Source organism: Thamnophis sirtalis, unplaced genomic scaffold (genome assembly GCF_051295495.1).
Source record: "Thamnophis sirtalis isolate CommonGarterSnake01/CBP01778 unplaced genomic scaffold, rThaSir2_p1.2 scaffold_5, whole genome shotgun sequence".
NCBI classification, from domain to species: Eukaryota; Metazoa; Chordata; class Lepidosauria; order Squamata; family Natricidae; genus Thamnophis; species Thamnophis sirtalis.
Genome location: NW_028261385.1, coordinates 128,816,509 through 128,837,393, shown reverse-complemented (window position 1 = coordinate 128,837,393; position 20,885 = coordinate 128,816,509). Strand labels below are relative to the sequence as shown.

At 38.1% G+C, this 20,885-nt stretch overlaps 1 protein-coding gene across 1 annotated transcript in view; it reads left to right on the top strand.

Annotated features, from left to right (window-relative positions):
* Nucleotides 1-20,885, top strand: part of PLCB1 (phospholipase C beta 1) — a 474,251-nt gene that overhangs the window by 177,232 nt on the left and 276,134 nt on the right. The window lies entirely within an intron of this gene.

The following is a 20,885-nucleotide window of genomic DNA, read 5'->3' as shown; positions in this document are numbered from 1 at the left end:
TGATAGAATTGCAGCTAATTATTCACATATTTTTATCTCCCCTAACATCAGACTGGTAGTCCTATTAATCAGGAAGGCAGTGATAAAGCAATTATTATAGGTTGAATTGTGTGCAATGCATTTGCTGTACAGGTGATAACTTCTGCTTTAAGCAGAAGAGAAATCCCATAGAGCTCTATAATTAACAGATGAGTCAAGATGCCATCTTTTTTAGAGTCCCTTCTTAAAAAGTTGCTGTACTACGGCTACATCTGAGTTGTAGTTAAAGAGCATTCCATGTTAATTGGATCTGTTGTATACTATATCTAATCCATTACATTTTATAGGGTGTAGTCTTTTGTTTTTGGTGTAAACAGTGAACTGTGGAATCTGACTTCGACCAAGGGCATCTATATTGGCTTACTTCTCCTAAATAGCACATTGCTTTACTACATTTGAGCATTGGTTCTGTCTTTGTAAGCTTATAAAAATCCATAGCTTTCTAATGTGGTTTCTGCATGCGTGAGAGACAGTTTATCACTGACATGATGAGTATCATGCTGTGATCTGTAGCAAAATATCAACACAATCAGTACAATATTCTTGCTTTAACCATAGAACCCACATTGTTCCTGGGTTTTAATAAGGACTTAGATACTGTAAAATTTGGCCTGATATCTTCAAGTGTGAATAATGGAAGCCTCACAAGCAATGCAAATCTCTTGTACATATGGGGATTAACTTCTAAGAGAATATTTGGAAAGTACATTAGAATCTGAACATCTACTTTAAAAAAAAATCTTTCCATTTTCAGTCTTGATTTTAAAATGTGACTGTGCCCCAATAACTTGCATTCACACTTCAGTTTTAATCATGGAATTAAGGTGGCTCTGATTTATTTATCAGATTCTATACTGATAGTACTGTACTGTGTGAACAATTACTGCTATTGCGAACAAAGGGGCAGAAATCAAGACAGCTGGTTAATCTTGCTTGAACTGAAACATTTTCACATTTAAAGAACTCTTCAAAAATGAAATAGCTTGCCCCCATCTTTCCCTATCCCTCAAGCTGTTATTCTGAACAAGCAGGTGCCGTGCTCTGCTCTCAGTAGGCATCACAAAACTCTGAATAGGCTTCTTATCATGATTTGTTACCCACTATACTTGTTTAATTTCTTGATTTTGCCATGTATATATGGAAAAAGATTGATGATTTAACTGACCTATAAAACTAATGAATCAAAATGATTGCATCTAGAATTAGTTATTCAATACAATAAACATGAACCAGAACCCAGCTTACTACAAATATATACTTTGCCTAAGCAGAGTTTGGTGAGGGATTACACCTCTCCCTTTTCTATATGGAAGAACTTCCTTGAATTCACATGAGTTTGTATCTTTGTATCACCCATGCATTTGGAGAATTTCACTACATTGTTAGAACTGTGTGATTCTAGTGTAGGGTTTGCTGGGCTTCTCAGTTCCTTTTTCTTTAATATACAAACTAAAGCAAAAATAATAATAATCCCCCAGCAGAATGTATTAACTGTATATATTGATTTCTTTATTAATGTTGTACTTCACCTAGAGTTCCAGTTAGTTGAGGCAATGATTCTTCATTCTTGAAATGGAAAGCTGAAAATTTGCTACCCAAGAAAGGGTTAGGATTATAGTGGGATAATAATGATTGGTGTTATGACGCAGGTGGTCAAGGCAAGGCAGGCCTCTAGAGAGTTCTTTATTTCTCTTAACAAATGTTCCAGCCAATGGCCCTTCAACAACTGTAAGGCTCCACCCCCACCCTACCCTGAAGGCAGTCACCTTCAGTCTCCCAAACACAGCTCACAGTACAGAGAAAGACCACAGAGTAGGAGTATGCACACAGGGTAAGCTCCCAAGTTCCATCCACAAGGCAGAGACCAGGCACAAGACAAGGGCAGCAGGTCCCAGACAAGAAGCCAGAGGTGGCGACCCAGGCCTGCCACATACCCTGAACCGGTTCCTCTAAATCAGCACCATCTTGATTTTTGGTTCTGTTCCTGCGCAGTACAATTTTCATTGCAGAAATGTAATCTCCCCCCCCCTTTTTTTTAACGTTTTGCGCATGCGCAGACCTTTTTAGGTGCAAATATGCACGCACGCAAAAAAAGCATGTAAAAATGGGAGGAGCGCCTCTCATGCACGTGCACTGGGGGGGTTTGCGTGTTGCATTATGGGTGTGGCATGCCCACGCACGACCCCCACATGAGGCACATGAGGCAAAAAAGGTTTGCCATCACTGCCTTAGATCAATGGAGTAGACAGCTGTTCAGAAAAGATCGGCTGTCTATCAGCACACTGCCAGTCAGCACCGATCCTCCACTGTGTCTGTGCAGGCAGGCAGCTCTCCATCTGGTCAACCACCTTCCCTAATGTGTGAGGGACCTGGGTCAACATCATTCTCGCCCATCCCTGGCATGGCTTCCCTGTCGGACGGTCCCAGTTCCTCCCCCTCCTCCTCCAAACTGGGCTCTGATGGGGCCAAGACAGATTGGTATCTAGGAAATTGTTTTGTTATTTGCTTTTTTTAAAAAAAAAATCTGCTATTTGTAAGTAGCTACAGGTGTAATATAAAGGTAGCAACTTGTGGCATTTCAGAAATTGCTGCACTATAACACTCATCATCTCTAAAATGCATTCCCAATGGTGAAGGATGCTGAGATTTGTAATTAGCAATAGCCAGAAGACTACATGCTGGCCTCATAAGATATTTATGGATGGCCTAAGCTGGAATATGGCAGTGGAGTGAAAATATATACTGTATATATCATATTTTTCAGAGTATAAGACGCTCCGAAGTATAAGACGCACCTAGATTTTGGGGAGGAAAACAAGGGAAAAATATCTGCCTCTGCCTTCCAGAAATTTGTCTCCTTGCAACAAACAGCAAACAATATACACAACATACATTGTTTGTAGTGTTATATTTCAGACTATACTTGTACAGATACTGTTAAAATGGATGTGCTTTCTGGAAATATAGTTATTTTCTGCTATTTAAAAGAATAGCACTTCTTAAAAAACTGGGCCTCTTCAGATCAAGCATTTGTTTTAAAAAGCTTCTTCATTTTGTTAAGTTGTCTAGAATAATAATAAAGCAGTCTTTAAAAAAATAAGTATAATGATTTGAACATTCTATAGGCATTTATAGTTGCTGACTTACCTCCTTGCAGCAAACAACCTGATTAGCACAAGAAAAAAAATCTGCCTCCCAGCAATTTGCTACCTGGAGCAAACAGCAAGTTTGACTTTCAATTTCACTTTCATCAGCTGTTGATGTCTATAGCTTATTGAAGCCTCTGCAAGCCCCCATTTGCTGCAAAGAGGTAAATTGCTGGGAGGCAGAGCCAAAAGGTTGGTGCCTTTGGGTGGGTGGGGCGGTGGGTGGGGCTACATCCAGTGTACAAGACACACCCACATTTTCACCCTCTTTTAGGAGGGAAAAGGTGTGTCTTATACTCTGAAAAATAAGGCATTTAGTTGTGGCAAAAGGAATAGTAGCAGAATAAGTGATCATATTCTAAGGGTTACAACAATTAACCTTGATAGGTAAGTATGCAGAATATAATTTAAAAATGATATATGCTATCTAATAGAATTTGGTGTTGTTACAATGAGTCCTTCAACATGTCGAAGGACAAAGCATATAGAACATTTCTAAATAAAAATGAATCTGAAGTATTTTAAACAATCAGATCCTCCTCATGGAGCATTTTTAAAAAATATGGCATTCTTGCTCCTGGGTAGCCAGTTGTCTGTTGATATTATATTCCAGTTAAGTGAATGGATGACCTTGATAAAGACTAATACAACATTGTGACATGGTTAACACAAAATACTTGGGATTTAATGTTAGTTGCCTAGACAGACAATGGAGTGTAACTGTCAGAACCTCTCCATTAGATAATTAGGAAAGAAGACCACGAGACTCCATGAGTAGAAATCAAGTGTACTTTTACTAATTATAAATGATTAAAGGCATAGCGAAGCGAAGTCTGATTATTTAGGTGCGAAAGCGATTGATATATAGAATAGCCCATTCCCCACCCCTTGGCATCATGGGTACAGTCCAATCATAATTCTCCCAAGTGTCAGGTGTGAGATAACTTTAAAAGGCATCACGAAGATGGAATGTCGGTGCCGTTAGTCCTGGCGGGAATCTCCTACGCATGCGTAGTCCGACAGGCAGCTGAGCTCCAGAAACTTCCTCCAGCACAATTAGTAACCCCTCCCAAATACCATGCCCTCCCTCCCCGTTTCATGGCAGTCGAAGCAACAGCAAAGCAGAGGCTGAGAGTAGCTTTGGAAGTTAGAACATAGCTTTAGATGTGCATAGAAACTACTGATCTGATTCTATTTTCTTCTGTTAGATGTTTTCATAATATCCATAGACCCCGACTTACAACAGTTCATTTAGTGACTGTTCAAAGTTACAACAGAAATGAAAAAGTGACTTATGACCGTTTTTCACACTTACAACCTTTGTAGCATCCCCATGATCACGTGATCAAAATTCAGATGCTTGGCAACTGGTTCATATTTATGACTGTTGTCATGTCCCAAAGATCATGTGATAATCCTTTTCAACCTTTTGACAAGCAAAATCAATGGGGAAGCTACATTCACTTAATAACCATGCTACTATTCACTTAATAACCATGCTACTAACTTATCAATTGCAGTGATTCACTTAACATCTGTGGCAAGAAAGGTTGTACAATGGGGCAAAACTCACTTAACAAATGTCTCCCTTAACAACAGAAATGTTGGGCTCAATTGTGGTTGAGGACTAGCTGTAAAATCATAGCAGTATCAATTTTCAAGTATCTACCTCTTTTAAAAATAGATACATACCTGTAGTTGAAAATTCATACTGCAAGATTCATGGTGCAGAAATAGTGATAGATATTTCTTATTCACAGTGCAGGCTTAATAGAGGTGATGATCATAAAATTAAATAATAAAGATGTTAATGATGAGATCTGTGACTGTAGTTGGGATCAAAGAATTATTATGTGGAATCGTACATTTCCAGCTGCCTATGGTATTAGTTGCCTTCTGGAGTGCCTACAACCCCGATACAACTGCCTAGTCTGCCAAGAAATTCTAAATCTACTCACGAATTAGGAAATCATAGTAGAATGATTGGGAAAGTCTAAACTAGTACTATGCACTGGAGTGGAAAGAGAAAACTCTTTCTCAGCGCTAGATTTTATTTTATCACTAGCTGATAAAACAAGGTGCGAAAGAAAGGAGGCAGGGAAAGAAATTAGAGGTAATAAACATAAAGCAGAATAAAATTGCCTCTCCTAGTTGAAATAAAGCTCCGGCTGAAGTTGCTTTTAGTGGCTATTAACAGTCTTTCCTGTAATCCTCTCTTGTTTTTATCAAAGTTGACTTAAAATGTGTTTTTTTTTTAAAGTAACATGGATGGTCCCAGTAAATAACTGTTGCTCGAAAGCCTCATCTTAGCAGCTAACTTTCTTTTAGATCCTGAAAGCACTTATTATTACTATTGCCTGGAAATGACATACATAAGTCACTTCGGCTATGCTCATATAACAGCTTTGCTTTGCAAGATGCACTGGTTGCCTCTTTGCTTCTGGGCTTGATTTGAGGTGTTGGTCATTAACTAAAACACGCTACATGACTTAGGGCCTGGTAACTTGACTGGCCACCCGCCTGGCTCCCTTAGTGACTGCCCACCCTGTTTGGTCTGGCAGTGCTGCTAAATTCAAGGTTGCATCAGTTAAACAATGCTCTCTATTATGACTCCAGAGGCACATCTTCACTGTAGCAGTGCCTGCCCTCTGGGATCAGGTTCCCCCTCCCCTCAGCCTCACTGCTGCTGTTCAGAAGTGTTCTGAAGGCCTGGGATGTTATTTTGGGGCACTTTGTCAGGAAAAAAGGCAAGGGACCATGTTTTGCATAAGTATTTTAATCTAAGCCTGAAGATTAATAATAGGCAGTGGTGGGTTCCAGGTGATATGGTTCAGTACAGCCGTACCAGTAATAGCCAGGAGCAGTGGCCTCGTTTGGCCCACCCGCCCACGTTCTATGGCTGTTTATAACGTGACCGGCCCATTGCGCATGCGCACACAGTATGCGGCACCTGCGCAACGTCCTCTGAGCAGCTAGGTGCTTCAGGGCAGTGGCGTGTGCACAGCACACGTGCCCGTCTAGGACTCCCAGCCCCGTGCACAGCGTACTGAAACCCACCACTGATAATAGGGATATAATTTTTAAAACTTTCTATTGGAATTTTACATAAGAGAAAATAGTACCTTTTTAATTGAAACAGAAAAAGATCCCATTTCAATGGGTCAAGCTGGAAGCTATGAGTTCTTACTTTTAAAAAGCAGAGGTTTTTATTCAGTTCTGTCCAGAAGGAAGGGAATTTCTAGAAAAGTTCAAAGAAAAATTGGAGGAGATTCAAATGTAGGTATCAGAGGAAACTACATAAAAACTCCAAGCAACAGGAAACTTAAAGGGGTGATACTGTAATGGAACCACACACTGAAGGGGTGTTTCTCTAGGACAGAGGTCAGCAACCTATGGCTCTGAAGCCACATGTGGCTCTTTCATCTCTCTGTTGCAGCTCCCTGTTGCCTGCCGGCGCCACAATTTTGAGATGAACTTCCAGTTGGGGAAGGACAAGCATCACGCTCCAGGAAGAGACTCTATGGCAAGGGGCAGGTTTTCCAGTCGGCTCCACAATTGATAGGGTTTTCGGTTAGGACAGGCAGAGGAAAAAGTATGCCATGCTAGGAGGAGACTCTATGGTGGGGGAACCAGACTTCCTGCTGGCTCCAGAATTGAATGGGGGGGGGGCTTCCAGTTAGGATCTTTGTGGCTCTTTGAGTGTTTAAGGTTGCCGACCCCTGCTCTAGGCGGAGTTAAAGAGACATTCCAGGTTAGTGTCTATTTAGGAGAGGAAACATCTGAGGTCAAATCTTTAGGTCTAATCTGCCATTTTGCAAGAGAAGACAGCCTAGCAAGATTACTGTAATATAAGGGATCAGCAATAAAATAGTAACTTGAGTCTTCACTGGTCATCACTCTTCCTGGTTGCTTGGGCTGATAGATATGTGCTACAGGAATAATGTTTTCCCCTAATTTTTTGTTTCCTTTTGGATTACAAATGCTTGATGTAGAATATAAATGTAACATACGCTCGTCCAAAGAGACGCAAGATTTTTCATTATTTTAAAAAAATCAAAACGAGATATAATTTTCTTACAATAGATACATATTGGAAGAATGACAAAGTACTTGATAAAAAATGTGGTTTATTTCAGTATTTATTTCAGCAGGAGCTAGAGAAAAAAAGAAAAAAGATGTTTTGTAGTTAAATCTGCAATTAAAAGAGAAAAATATTAAACTTACTCATGGCAAATTATCCAAAGTTTTCTTTGATTTGATGGACACTTTAAGACTGGCTGATATATAGAGACAGAAAAATGGTAATCTGGGAGAATATACCTAGTTTTCTGAAAGACAGATTCTTGAAGATTTTGACATGATCTGAATTTCAAAGAATTTTGGTTACTAATGTTTCTAAATCAGAGATATTATCAAAGACTTTTTGAATCTTAATATTATGAATTTGTTTTATAAAAGAAAATCTAAGTCTTTTAGTTGGAGATTGAATGAAAGGTTGCTATAGAAAGAAGCAATGGAGGAGAATTGTAAAAATGGTTTTTTTAAAGGTGAAGGTAAAAATGGTTTGGGGTTCAAGTAAAGCTTTTATTGGAAGTTATTTAATACAAAATAATTGTGAATTTAAAATGATGAGTTAAGAAAAAACACAAGCTGTTTTGGATGCCTCTTTTCATGGGTGAAGTAAAGAAAAAAAGGAGAATTAAAGAAATATCCAGAGAAAATAAGTATTGCTCAACACATTAAGTTTTACAGTGATTATTATCTATGCTATTGATAAGAGAAATGGAAATAAAAGTGAATTCAAAGAAAATAAGGAATTTGCAAACAAACCAGGGTAGTGGCTACCAAATGTAATGAAAAGAAAATGATACTGAAGTTCTACAGGGGGATATTGTATTAATGGACAATGTGCAAATTGGACAATAGTATTCCAATTTCTATAAGGAAGTAAGATCTTTCTTATAGATAGAGAAAATAGGTGAATATCCAAAGAAATGTTTACTGAGAACTACAGAGCAACAGAGACAGATTATGAATGGACCTACGTGTAATACAAGAAGGGAAATTTCTGAAGCTTTCTGTCAGCGTTCCAAGTATCGTGCAGAATTAAATCAGAGTCCAAGGCAAAACGATCCTTTTTGTTCCAATTTAATAAGACAGACATCTTAGGCACACCTGTGTTAATCCCAATACTAGAAATGACATTAGAATTCCACCCAGTTAAAAGTTCATGATCTTGTCCCCACACCCACAACCCATCACATGGTCCAATCTTCTTCTTCCACGCTGGTGTCTATGCCCAGCTTCTTCCGGTCAGGTGTGAAAGTGCGGAGACAAAGGATGATCTTGACTTCTAGCAAAGAATGAAAACAATACATTCCAACATTTCACTCCTGTCTATTCCCCCCTCCCATTGACTTAAAGAAACAGCATAATGAAATAAGAGAAAGTGTGCCAGGCCAAAATTCAAAAAGGAATATAAATGCAGGCCTGACACTTTCTTCATGAAAAATCATCCCAACCTACTTAGCCTGGTGTAAAAATTCCAGCAGAAGAATTTTCAATATTTCAGTAAGTCAGGGCCTGAACTATATATAACAGACCGAATAACTTAAACTTGCAGTTGAATATAGTAAACTAGGAACAAAAAAAAAACATATACCACATAATGTTATGGTAGTCTCCATGGCCCTCTTTAATTAAAAAAAAAAATGTTACTACAATTTATTCCAGAATATATATATAGTTCAGAAGTCTTAAAGGCAGCTGATTTTTAATCTTAGAATATTCTCCCTTTTTACTTTTCCAATCTGCAGGGATGAAATTTGTTTCTGTATTTTATCTATTCTGCGAACGATCAGCTGGCAGGAATGGACACGCGGGGTATAGAAAAACAGCTCTCCCTTTCTCTACCATCAATCCTCCGTTTAACCTGTAGCCATTTTGGGATGAAGAAAAGCTGTCAAGCACATGTAACTGAGCAATACGTCTCCCAAAGCTCCATGGTTATTTTTTAATGGTCCTCCATCCTTTCTAAAACATTTATAATTTCAGACAGACAAAAAAAAAATGAAAATGTAATGATGAGAGAAAGTGCTGAGAAATTAAATAAAAAGAAGGAAATGTTATGGTTTTAGACTGCTACAAAATAGATTATTTGTTACCTAATGGCTGCCTGCCTCTTTTCATATCCAGGAGAAGAAACGTTTTAGGTTTGTAAAAAACTCTTGGGTGTTTACCCGGTATAGAAGGCCTTGTTAAAAGATAAAAGCCAGGGACACATCCACGATGAAAGCAACTGTGGCCTATCAGATAGATTTGCAAGGAAACCCCTGGTGCTAAAAACCTGCCTTGTGGCAAAATATTAGCTGATGAGATGGAAAGAAAGGTTGCAAGCAAAGGAATGCTGCTTGAATCATCACAAAAGGGATGTTAATCGTGTGCTTAATGATATCCAAGTGATGATATCTCCACTATACCTAGATGGTTCTGGTCACTGGAAAGGTATGATCTGTTTCTTCCATGCTGGCATGCTCTGTTCTCTTTTCCTATATGCCTCTCTGGGGTGACTGAAGAGGAAAATAAAATAAAGGTTTAGGTTTCCTTTTTATTTGTAGAGAGGATTACCAGCATAGTATTCATTGCAATACAATGGCATACTGTTTGGGAAAGATTAAATTATTGTTCAGAGGAAGAAAGCAAAGTTCTAACAAATAGACTCATAGAAAAGCATGATGTTTTCCACTTGACTAGAGGAAAGAACTAGAATTAGAAATGTTTTATCAACTTGTGTTTTGCTGTAAATCTCCCCCCCCCCCACTCTCGCTCTCCCTCCCTTCCTCCCCCCACCTCTCTCTATTTCTTTACTAATATCAGACACTTTTACCAAGGGTAAAAAGTTATCTCCCCCCTCCATAAAAGACTGGAGGGGAAGACTTGATGAGTCTTAAACCTTTTTCCTCCCTAATGACTGATAATTACACATTTCAAACAATTCAGCTTCTTTTCCTTTAGGGAAAGGAGAGAAAAAAACCTTATTGTGCAGCTAAGTGACTGATATATTGGGGAATAATCCATTTAATGGTTTTGTTTGAAAAATGGGGGGGAGTGAAAGGTGACAGGTTAATTGCTATATTGGGCAATTGAATTCCTGGAAGTAAGACAGATGCTTTTTCAAGTAACTCTGAATTTTTTTGAGGCTTGTTGACCAGAAATCATAGAGAATTTAAATTGTTTGGCAAGAAGAGGAAAATCAGTTGTGATTTAAAGAATTTTGAACAGAAACTTCAAATTGTTCTCTACTTTTAATTATTTAAAACACATATGCATGTAAGTATTCTGCAAGGATAGAAATAATATTTTTGGCTCTGTTTGGAAACTTGTCTAGCTATAGTAGACGAAAAATAATAGTAATTGTCACTTCATTAACAGAAAAAAATGCGGTGAAGCTTTAAGTGCTGTAGCATAAAACCCCAAATACATCTACTTAAATTAAGTGGTTTTCAAATATGGTAATAAAAGGGTTTTTTCCCCCATGAAAAATAAATCAACATCTAAGCAGTTCATTAATATAGAAGGATGGTCAGATGCTCTGAGATGATGTGACCAAAGTTTGTTTGGCACTTAGTCTCTAAACTGATCACCTTATCAGTATAGGCCTTGTAACATCCATAGCGTCTTTGTTCCCATCATTCAGTTGAAGAACTACATCTGGTTTTCAACATAATCATTATAAGCAATAGCACTTGCTAACCAGATCAACACGATGTTGTTATCCAAGGTTTGATTCAGGAAATGAACAACTCAAAGATTAAAGAACGTGTTGCCCAATTTGAGATATAAGCTGATAAAAGCTGATAAAAGATTGCTTTAAAAATGTCCCTCATGACTTTTAATGTTTTTCTCATATCTTTGGTTAGCTAACATCTCTTTGGTACAAACTTTGCCCTTCTCTCCAATATTTTATACTTTCTGTTGAGCATGGTTCCATATAATTAAGGATCTGATCTCATAATACATGTTGTTCAGTGGTGGATTTCAAAAATTGTTCAAACCTACTCTGTGGGTGTGGCCTCCTTTGTGGGAGTGGCTTGCCACCCATGTGACCGGATATGAAGATGCCGACGACACTTGTCAGAACCACCTTAAATTACCACACACAGCCCTGGCATGCATAAGAATATGATGTAAACTTGTTTTTTAAAAGGCATCTTTGGTTTGCGTTAAAACAACTTCAACACACGCAATGTTCTGATTGTACCACAAACGCAGTAGTCATCCTTACCTTTCACAGAGGCACTGAGTTTTATAAATATGAGCATGATAGTGTAGAATAATCATATCCAAGGACCAGTGATGGGTTTCAAAATTTTTTGGAACTTCTTCTGTAGGTGAGGCCTGCTTTCCAGGTCCACTGGTGGAACATCTTCTAACTGGTTCGGTAGATTTGATGAACTGGTTCTACCGAATAAGTGCGAACTGGTAGGAACCCACCTCTGATGTTGTTCTGGTTAGAGAAGAGCTGAGGAAAGATTGGTCTAAATAGCCATTCAGCCATGATATGGGTTGGGTGATCTATTATGGCTGCTCAAACTAACCAGAGTATCTGAGAGGAAAAAATAGCTTTGTCATCAGACATTGGCATTCTGGCCTAAGAAAAAGGCAATCTTTTAACATAATATAGGACCTACCAGAGGTAGGTTGCTCCTGGTTCGGCCTGCATCGTGGCACGACATAACCGTGAACGTCAAAAGCGCGCCAACAACACCGCGGTGCTAAAACCGCGATGTCAAAAGCACGCTCACAACAGCGCGCCGACAACAGCACGCCGACAGAAGCGTGATTTAACTTAAGGTAAGGTTTAGGGTTAGGTTTAGGGTAGGTTTAGCGTTAGGTTTAGCGTTAGGTTTAGGGTTATTTTTAGGGTTATGTTACAGCGCGCTTCTGTTGGCGCGCTGTTGGTGCGCTGTTGTCGCACGGTTTTGATGGTGCGGTTTTGTCACCGCGCTTTAGTCTACCGCGGTTTTGTGGTGGAACCGGCCTGCATCGGGTGAACTAATAGTACTGGTGGTGGGAGGCTCCACCTACCAGCCCGGACGCTTCTGCATGCTTGAACCAATAGTAAAAAAAATTGGCAACCCACCACTGGGACCGACCATAAATAAATGATGGTTACTGGGACTGCAGGGAGCACCATTGTTAAGTGATGTAATTGTGTATTGCTTAAAGACAGAAGTTTCAGTCCAGCTGCTGTTATAAATTGAGGATTACCTGTTAGCAGTTTGTATTGAGACTGTCAACATTATGAATCTATTGCTTCAAAGTTACTTGTCTTGGAATACTGATGCACCATTTGTTCTGCAAGCAATTAGTTCAATGTCTGCTAAGGTCTTGTTCGTGATACCACTAATTCTAAATCTCTAATACAACATTTAGAAGCCGTTGGTTCTGGATTTTTTTCTCCTTAAAAACAAAACTATTTAGTCTTTTAAATGTAAGATTGAAGCAACAGACAAGAGAGCCCAAATTCCTGATGTTTAATAGTATTATTTTCAAAAGACATTTTTGCTAAAACAGTTCAGAGAACAACATGATGGTTATTGTGAAAGAAGTTCAAATTATCAGTGAATTATTAAAGCTATTAAAATACATGAGCATTGTCTAATGCTTCTTTCTAGTATAAATTGTTCTGAGATGTGCTGTAGGTTTTTCCCCCCGCATTTTTCCTTCTTAGGGAGATCATATTTCATGAAGTTAGAGTACTGATAAAACAGGATTTGAGATTCAAAAATTTCATTTGATGTTTTGCTTATTGTAGGAGTTAGCCATTCATTTATTTATATATAATGATATCTTTGGTGAATTTTGCTAAGTTTATTTGTCTGAGATAATTAAAGTGAAGTGTCTATGATCCCACTTTTCTAATAAATATTTTAGAAATTCCTTCTAATAGCTCTTTTATGGAAAAGAAAGTCCACAAATCCATTGGGTACTCTACCATGATAAGAGTTGAATCTTCATGTTCTTATCTTTTCTCTAGACAAGATTTTCTCCAGATAGTAAACATCTTACATATATTGTGTACAGGTTTCATAGCCTTTACTGATTTTCTGAAGGTCAGGTTGGGGTCAAACTAAAATGCTCTCAAAATATAATTAAGAGAACAGTTCTGTGGATGTCAATTTATGATTAGGCTGCATTTTTTACTCTCAAAACCCAGATGGGTCGCTTTCCTGAAAGAGTGTTTTATCCCTGCAATTTATGTTGCACTACTCTACATTTCTGTATATACAAAACCACACTAAGACTCCAATTAGACATTTTTATGAAAGACAAAATTGAAGATATATAATTCCCGGCAGCCTTCAACCATCTGGTATCCAGAAACTTCCTAAAATATCAGTGTGTTCTTTTTTCCCTACTGATTTTTCTTCTATAGTCGGAAGTAATTACATCCAGTGGTTTCAAAACAGGACAGTTCCTGGGATAAAAATAAATGGTAGTAGGAATGAGACTGCTCTCCCTGTAGGTCCTTCCTGAATTCAGATTCATTTGAGAAACTTCTGGTTTTCACTTTTCAAGGTGTTATTTTATTAATTAGATGTATCTCCTGCTTTTCCTTTAAGAACTCAATGCAGGATTGGTAGCGCTTCTGAGACCTAAGAGGAAAAAATAAGTTTGTCAGTCTCATCTTGCCTCATTTGTTATGTGTTAAAGGCCTTTTAAAAATGCAGAATATTTTTTTGACATCTGCTCTATGAAGATTTTTCCAGATTTTTTTTTTCCTTTTGTTTTATAAAAGCTGTTGAAAATCTGAGCCGCAGCACTGGGGTAATAATCCAATCTGAAATATAATAGTTTTTATCGGTCATGCTTTTACATTTTATGTTAAATGTTGTTTATCTTGTCTATTTTTAGGCCGTAGTTTAATGATATGAATTATTCACTACATGCGATAGAAGATGTTTCACAGCTTCCTTCCACTATCTTCCTTTCTGATTTGCCTCCCATTCTTGGATATCAAAAGCCTCTGAATTCATTATTTCAGCCATTCTTGGCTTTTTCTCTCTTTTTCTTTAGCTCAAAATGTCAAGTTCCTCCTGACAGGGTGAAATACTGCAGCTGCAGACTAATCAACCATTCAATATTCAATACATTGATTATTCTTGATAGGAATGCACGGATTAGACATTCAAGAAGATTTGCATCAAAGGAAAATTATCCAATAGCCCCAAATCATATAAATGTAAATGATTCATAATTTATGAAATAAAGTTATAACATGTATGTACTTGGCTTAGTTTCCCTGGAACTATCCAGGGAAGGAACAATTCTCCACAGATAAAATTTTAGTAATGCATTTTCAAGCTCATTTTCACTCACATATTCAGCACATTTTCCTATTAAGTGATTTCATTATGGTGAATTGTTCAAGCTAGTTCCATATATTGATTTCTCAAACCTTAACATATTGCTGCAATTTTTACATGTAACACTTTCTCATTAAATCTAAAATCGCAGCTGTATCTTACAACCTAGCCTTTTTTTTTCTGTTTTCTGTCCACAAACATACTAAACCACAAGTAGGTATGGAATAGCCTGATGTTGCTAGGGATGTGCACCTCTGTTAAAATAAAATAAAAATTAGAAGGTGCCATTTCACCTAATTTGCTCTGTTTTTCTACAAATGAAGGGAGTCCTCAACCTAGAACCTTTTGTTTATGACCACTGGAAATCACAACATCACTGAAAACAGTGACTTATGACCATTTTTCACATTTATGACTGTTGAAGCATCCCAGTGGTCACATGATCAAAATTCGGATACTTGGCAACTGGTTCATATTTATGAGGGTTGGAGTGTCCTGGGGTCATGTGATCAGGGGTGAAATTCAGCAGGTTCTGGAGAACCGGTAGTGGAAAGGTTGAGTAGTTCGGAGAACCAGCAAATACCACCTCTGGGTGGCCCCAGGAGTGGGGTGAGAATGGAGATTTTGCAATATCCTTCCCCCAGGAGTGGGGAGGGAATGGGGATTTTGCAATATCCTTCCCCCAGGAGTGGGTGGGAATGGAGATTTTGCAGTATCCTTCCCCCAGGAGTGGGGAGGGAATGGGGATTTTGCAATATCCTTCCCCCAGGAGTGGGTGAGAATGGAGATTTTGCAGTATCCTTCCCCCAGGAGTGGGGAGGGAATGGGGATTTTGCAGTATCCTTCGCCCCAGGAGTGGGGTGAGAATGGAGATTTTGCAGTATCCTTCCCCCAGGAGTGGGGAGGGAATGGGGATTTTGCAGTATCATTTCCCTGCCACACCCACCAAGCCATGCCCACAGAACCGGTAATAAAAAAAAATGAATTTCATCACTGCATGGGATCACCTTTGGTGATCTTTTGTCAAACAAAATGAACGGGGAAGCCAAATTCACATAACAACTGTGTTATTAACTTAATGGCAGTGATTCACTTAACAACTGTGGCAAGAAAGCTGGCACAAGTGGAGCAAAACTCACTTAATAGCTGTCTTGCTTAGCAACAGAAATGTGGGGCTCAATTGTGGTAGTAAGTTGTTGAGTTGTGATCTGTACTGTTTGTTGAGTTGCGATCTGCACTGATCCAGAGAAGTGTGGGATTTGAAGGAGAACTGTGTTCCAGGCCGTGGCACAACCATCCCACTCTGAATCAGTTGGACTGGCAAAACATCTGACTAATTTATGACAGTGGTGATAAGCCTGGCAGAAGGAACCATTAGAAAGGAATGCATGTTGTTCAGAGTTAGGTGGTAGATTCCTTGGTGTTTTCTGGGTGTGGCTATTTGCTTGAAAATGTTTCATTACCTGACTAGGTAAGATCTTGTGTAGGATTTGTTCCCTGTTTATATAATGCCCTGCCAATGTTGGTGGGTGGGAGGTGGTTTTCTCCTTGGTAGTTCCTTGATTAGATGAAATTATTTTCTCTCTGGCAACTAAATCAGAAACAGCCACCAAAGTACAGAGTTCTGAAAACAGCATTCCTGAAGGAGGCTAGTTGAAGCCATGCAGGATGCCTGCTTTCTGAAGACCATTCTTCCGGGTAATATAGAGGAACTTAGATAAACCTCTTATGTAAACTACTACTTTACATAAGAGGTACCGGTAGTTTACATAGGAGGTTTTCTCCCATTTTCTAGTGAAGATCACCTTTTTCCTGGTGGATCATCTCCATTCATCTTAAATCTGACTGCAGTGGGCTGGCAGTTGTGAGGAGGCTATTACCAAGTAATAGCCTCCTCACAACCATTAAATCTTGGATCCATCGCTTCATGAAAGAGCCCATTGACTGATTACTGGCATTATGCTTAACATGGATAATTCATTTTCGCTATTGCGATTGATAAACCACGGCTTGCATTTAATATGAAGCATATACCAATCCTCTGACCTATTTAACATGCCATAATTAAAAGAAGACGCACAGTGTATAAAATGAGGTATCTTTCCAGAACCTGTGGAACAGGTTCCCCCCCGCCCCAGTGATTAAACAGTGATTATAAAGGGTACCTTACAAGATTTGCTGAACCATTCTGCTACTCTTAAACAATAGCTATATCGCTTGGATTTACTTAGGACAGCAGTCTTGCATTATTGCAAATATCTGGATAATATAGGGGCTGGGGAATTAAAGGGTTTTATAATTTAGAAAGAAAGCAAAGATAAATTTATTAGAAATTAGTGAGGAGATGATTCAGTAGAAAAAAAATTATGCTGAACAAATTGCTCATTAGCAGATTTAATTAGAAGAAAAAAGGAAAATAAAGTTTTCAGCTGATCATCTATCCATGCAATTCATTATAGAAGTGGGGGAAATTGTACTAAACCTTTTAAACTCAAAATGTTTCAAGGTTGGGAGGAGGAGCCAATGTTGCGATGATACGGACGTGAGCTCTTGATGCTCTGAGACCGCAGCCGATACTTTTGCCACAGGGTGGTCCAATTGGACCTAAACAATCCTGAGGAGACGGTGAACAGGAAGAATATGTCTTGCTGACCTCAGGGACACCGCAAAGTCCCTGATCAATGCAAGAGAAGTTCTTCAAGCCAGCGACAAAAAAAGAATGGATTAAATTTTCTTCTTCTATTTTTTCTTTTACTATTCTCTATAACCTATGGTCTAAAATGTTCCTCTTTCATTACTGTGGGTGTTCTTCTAACCCATTTAAAAATTGGACTCTTTGGGGAGGAGGAGCCAACGTCGTGACAATATGGTTCTGTGGTCTCAATGCTCTGAGACCACAGCCAACACTTTTGCCACTGGGTGGTCCAAATGGACCTAAACCATCCTGAAGAGATGGTGAACAGGAAGAATACATCTTGCTGATCTCGGGGATATCACAAAATCCATGAAAGAAGCAAGATAAGTTCTTCAAGCTGGCAACAAAAAATCCAGTCAAGGCTGATGAAGTCGGGGCAGCTCCAAAACGGAAGGATATGGAAAGAGAAAGTGTTTCCAGCTGGTGAGGAATTTTTATTGTTTTTTAAAAAAGACTGCCTATAAAAACTTAAAAATCAATTTAAATTGAAGAATAGAAGAATCAAGCGTCAGAATTAAATTTGGAATGGTTTTGGATAGTGGTTATCTTATTTTTTAAATGCTATTTTCATGGATTGAATCTATGCAAACCTTTTGAAATGGATGGATTAAGCTTTCTTCTTCTACCTTCTCTTTGTGACTCTCTATAATCTATAGACTAAAGTTTTCCTCTTTTATTACTGTGGGTATTTTTCTAATTCATTTAAAGATTGGACCTCTTTTTCTAACTTGAAATACAAAAAAGATACAAAAAGAAACTCTTTAACAGTGTTTCCACTCGGAGGCTGGGAGGATTTGTTGATCAGAGCTTTGTATATTCAAAACGGAAGGTTTTTTTTTCCACAGATTGTTTTGACTTGGCACCACAAGGTTTTACTGTTTGGCTACAGAGTGATAAGAAGGGAAACACACAGATGTCCCTTTGAAGTATATTTTCAATCAGAGAAAAGTGAAAACGTTCTTTGTGAATCTATGCTTTAATTTTATTAACCTTCCAAGCTAGAGCAGTTGTGTTTGTTAGAATGGCACAACATCAAGAGAAAATAGAGATCTTAATTTTGCAAAAGATATTTTCAGAAATACAGAAATTATCAAATACATATGAGAGGATAGAGATGAAGCTGGAAGACCTAGAGCATTTAACAGCAAAATATGATGAAGAAGTTGAAGATGTTTATCAAATGGAAAACGTGGTGGTTAAAATCCAAAAAATCAAAGTGGAAAATGAATATAAAGAGATTAAATTTGCTGATATTTATGGTAATTGGTTGTCTATGAAAATCGAAAGAGTGGAACACTGAAAGAGGAATTAAATGGAGGGGAAATTTATCCCAGATGGCAAGATACAGAAGAAGAAAAAACCAAAGAATCTATGGATTTAAAGAGAGAAATTTTATTAGCAATAGCATTGATAACGCTACTCACAATCAAAGATAAGCTGAATAAAGAAACAGAAGAAGGGCATCAAGATTACATGAGAGATCTTATAAGCAAGGAATTGCTAAAGGGAGTCAATACAAAGTTGATCAAGGGGATGATTAGAGGACTGGCACCACAAATGACAGAGGATATGAGACTGTTTTGCTATTGGAAAGATACAGGTTGATAGCTGGAAGAGTATAATTTAAAACTAGTTAAACTTAGTGAAATTTATTGACAATAGATATAGTTTAAATAAATAATTGATATTGTTACTAATGTACAATGTGTAGTGTTATGATGAGTACAATTGGATATGAAAATTGAATGGTACCCATGTAAGGAAAATTTGAAATCCCTTTGGCTTATATATAAAGGTTAATAAAAAAAGAACCAAGTAAAGTTTTGATTATTAGAGGGAAAATGTTATGATACACGGTATAGTAAAATAAAGGAGGGATAAGAATAACAACGTATATATAGATTTGGGTATAACATAAGGAAACTGGATGTAAATTTTAAACAGTGATTTGGAAAGGAGGATTAGAAAACTTTGTTATTAAATATTATGGATGTTTAGCTAGAATAGGACACAAGGATTTAGTCTTAGTGGAGGATTTTAGAAATAGTAATTGAAAGGCCAGTATGTGGTTATGTATTAAATTTTGGTATATTTTATGATGAAGGACGCTTAAACAATTATGGTCAAATGAAAATGAAGATATGATGATAGTGACATGTATAAATATTTGAGTTAAAATGTTTGAGTTAATATGAATTATGTTTGTTGACTGTGGAAGAGATGCATGAAAGTCTTTTTGTAACCCACTGATACACTTTCTACAGCATGTAAAGAAGGATGTTGTGTTTGTTTTAAATTAAAAATAAAAATAAAAATTCAAGGTTGAACTGCCTGCTCTGAATATTCTAGCCTTGCAATAAAACTTGTGTGTTCCAAGAATTGGTTTTGAACTCAAATTAAAAAAAAATAGTTTTTATTAAATCTCAGGGGGGGGGAAAGTTGGTTATTATGAGTGACAGCGTTTTTACATAAAAATAAGCTGTTCAGTCTCAGAATGGGGTGTTTCATGTGTTCCAAATTTAGAACAAATTACATATGTTCTGGGAGTGTTGCTTTGAAGTCAGAACAAACTCTTAAGATGTTTTGAGTTTGTTCTGAGAGAATACAGCCGACTTGTCACACAATTCAAGTGAGGATATTTTGTTCTTAATTTGAAGCAAGATTCTTATTTCAAGCACATTTTGACTTAACAAGTGATTTTAAAGTAAATACCTTGATAATACCGGGATAATACCTGGATAGCGGGTGATTTTTAAAGCAAGTACCCAGAGGCTTCAGCTGGTGTAGAATATAGCCACACAAGCAATTTTGAGCGCCTAAAGAAGAATTTTTAAATTTTTTTAAAGAAGGGACGTGGTGGCTCAGTGGCTAAGACGCTGAGCTTGTCGATCAGAAAGATCAGCAGTTCGGCAGCTCGAATCCCTAGTGCCACGTAATGGAGTGAGCTCCCATTACTTGTCCCAGATTCTGCCAACCTAGCAGTTAGAAAGCATGTAAAAATGCAAGTAGAAAAAATAGGAACCACCTCAGTAGGAAGGTAACAGTGTTCTGTGTGCCTTTGGCATTTAGTCATGTGATACATGACCATGGAGACGTCTTCAGACAGCGCTGGCTTTTCAGCTTTGAAACGGAGATGACCATTGCCCCCTAGAGTCGGGAACCACTAGCACATATGTGTGAGGAGAATCTTTACCTTTACCTTGAAAGAAGAACAGATGTACCATATTTTTCGTAGTATAAGACGCACAGGAGTATAAGACGCACCAAGCTTTTGAACAGGCAAATGAAAATAAAAAAGTTTTTGCACTCTGCAAACCTCCCCAAAACAGCCCTTTTTCCCCCCCAAAAAAGGCATGAATAGCCCTTAGGAGGATTGTAGTGTGTTCCTGGGAGGTTGGGGGCCCAAAACAAGCAAAAATGTCCTTTTTTTGCAAAAATGGGCCCATTTTTTTGTCAAAAAAAAAAGTCATTAGGAAGCTTATAGAGTGCTCCTGGGGGCTGGGGGGAGCAAAATTGAGCAAAAACCTCCCATTTTTTGTTCATTTCTGCCCTCCCCAGCCCCCAGGAGCTCTCTGAAAGCTTTCTAAAAGCTATGCATGGTCATTTTAGTGAAGGGACGGGGTTTCAGGAGGCAAA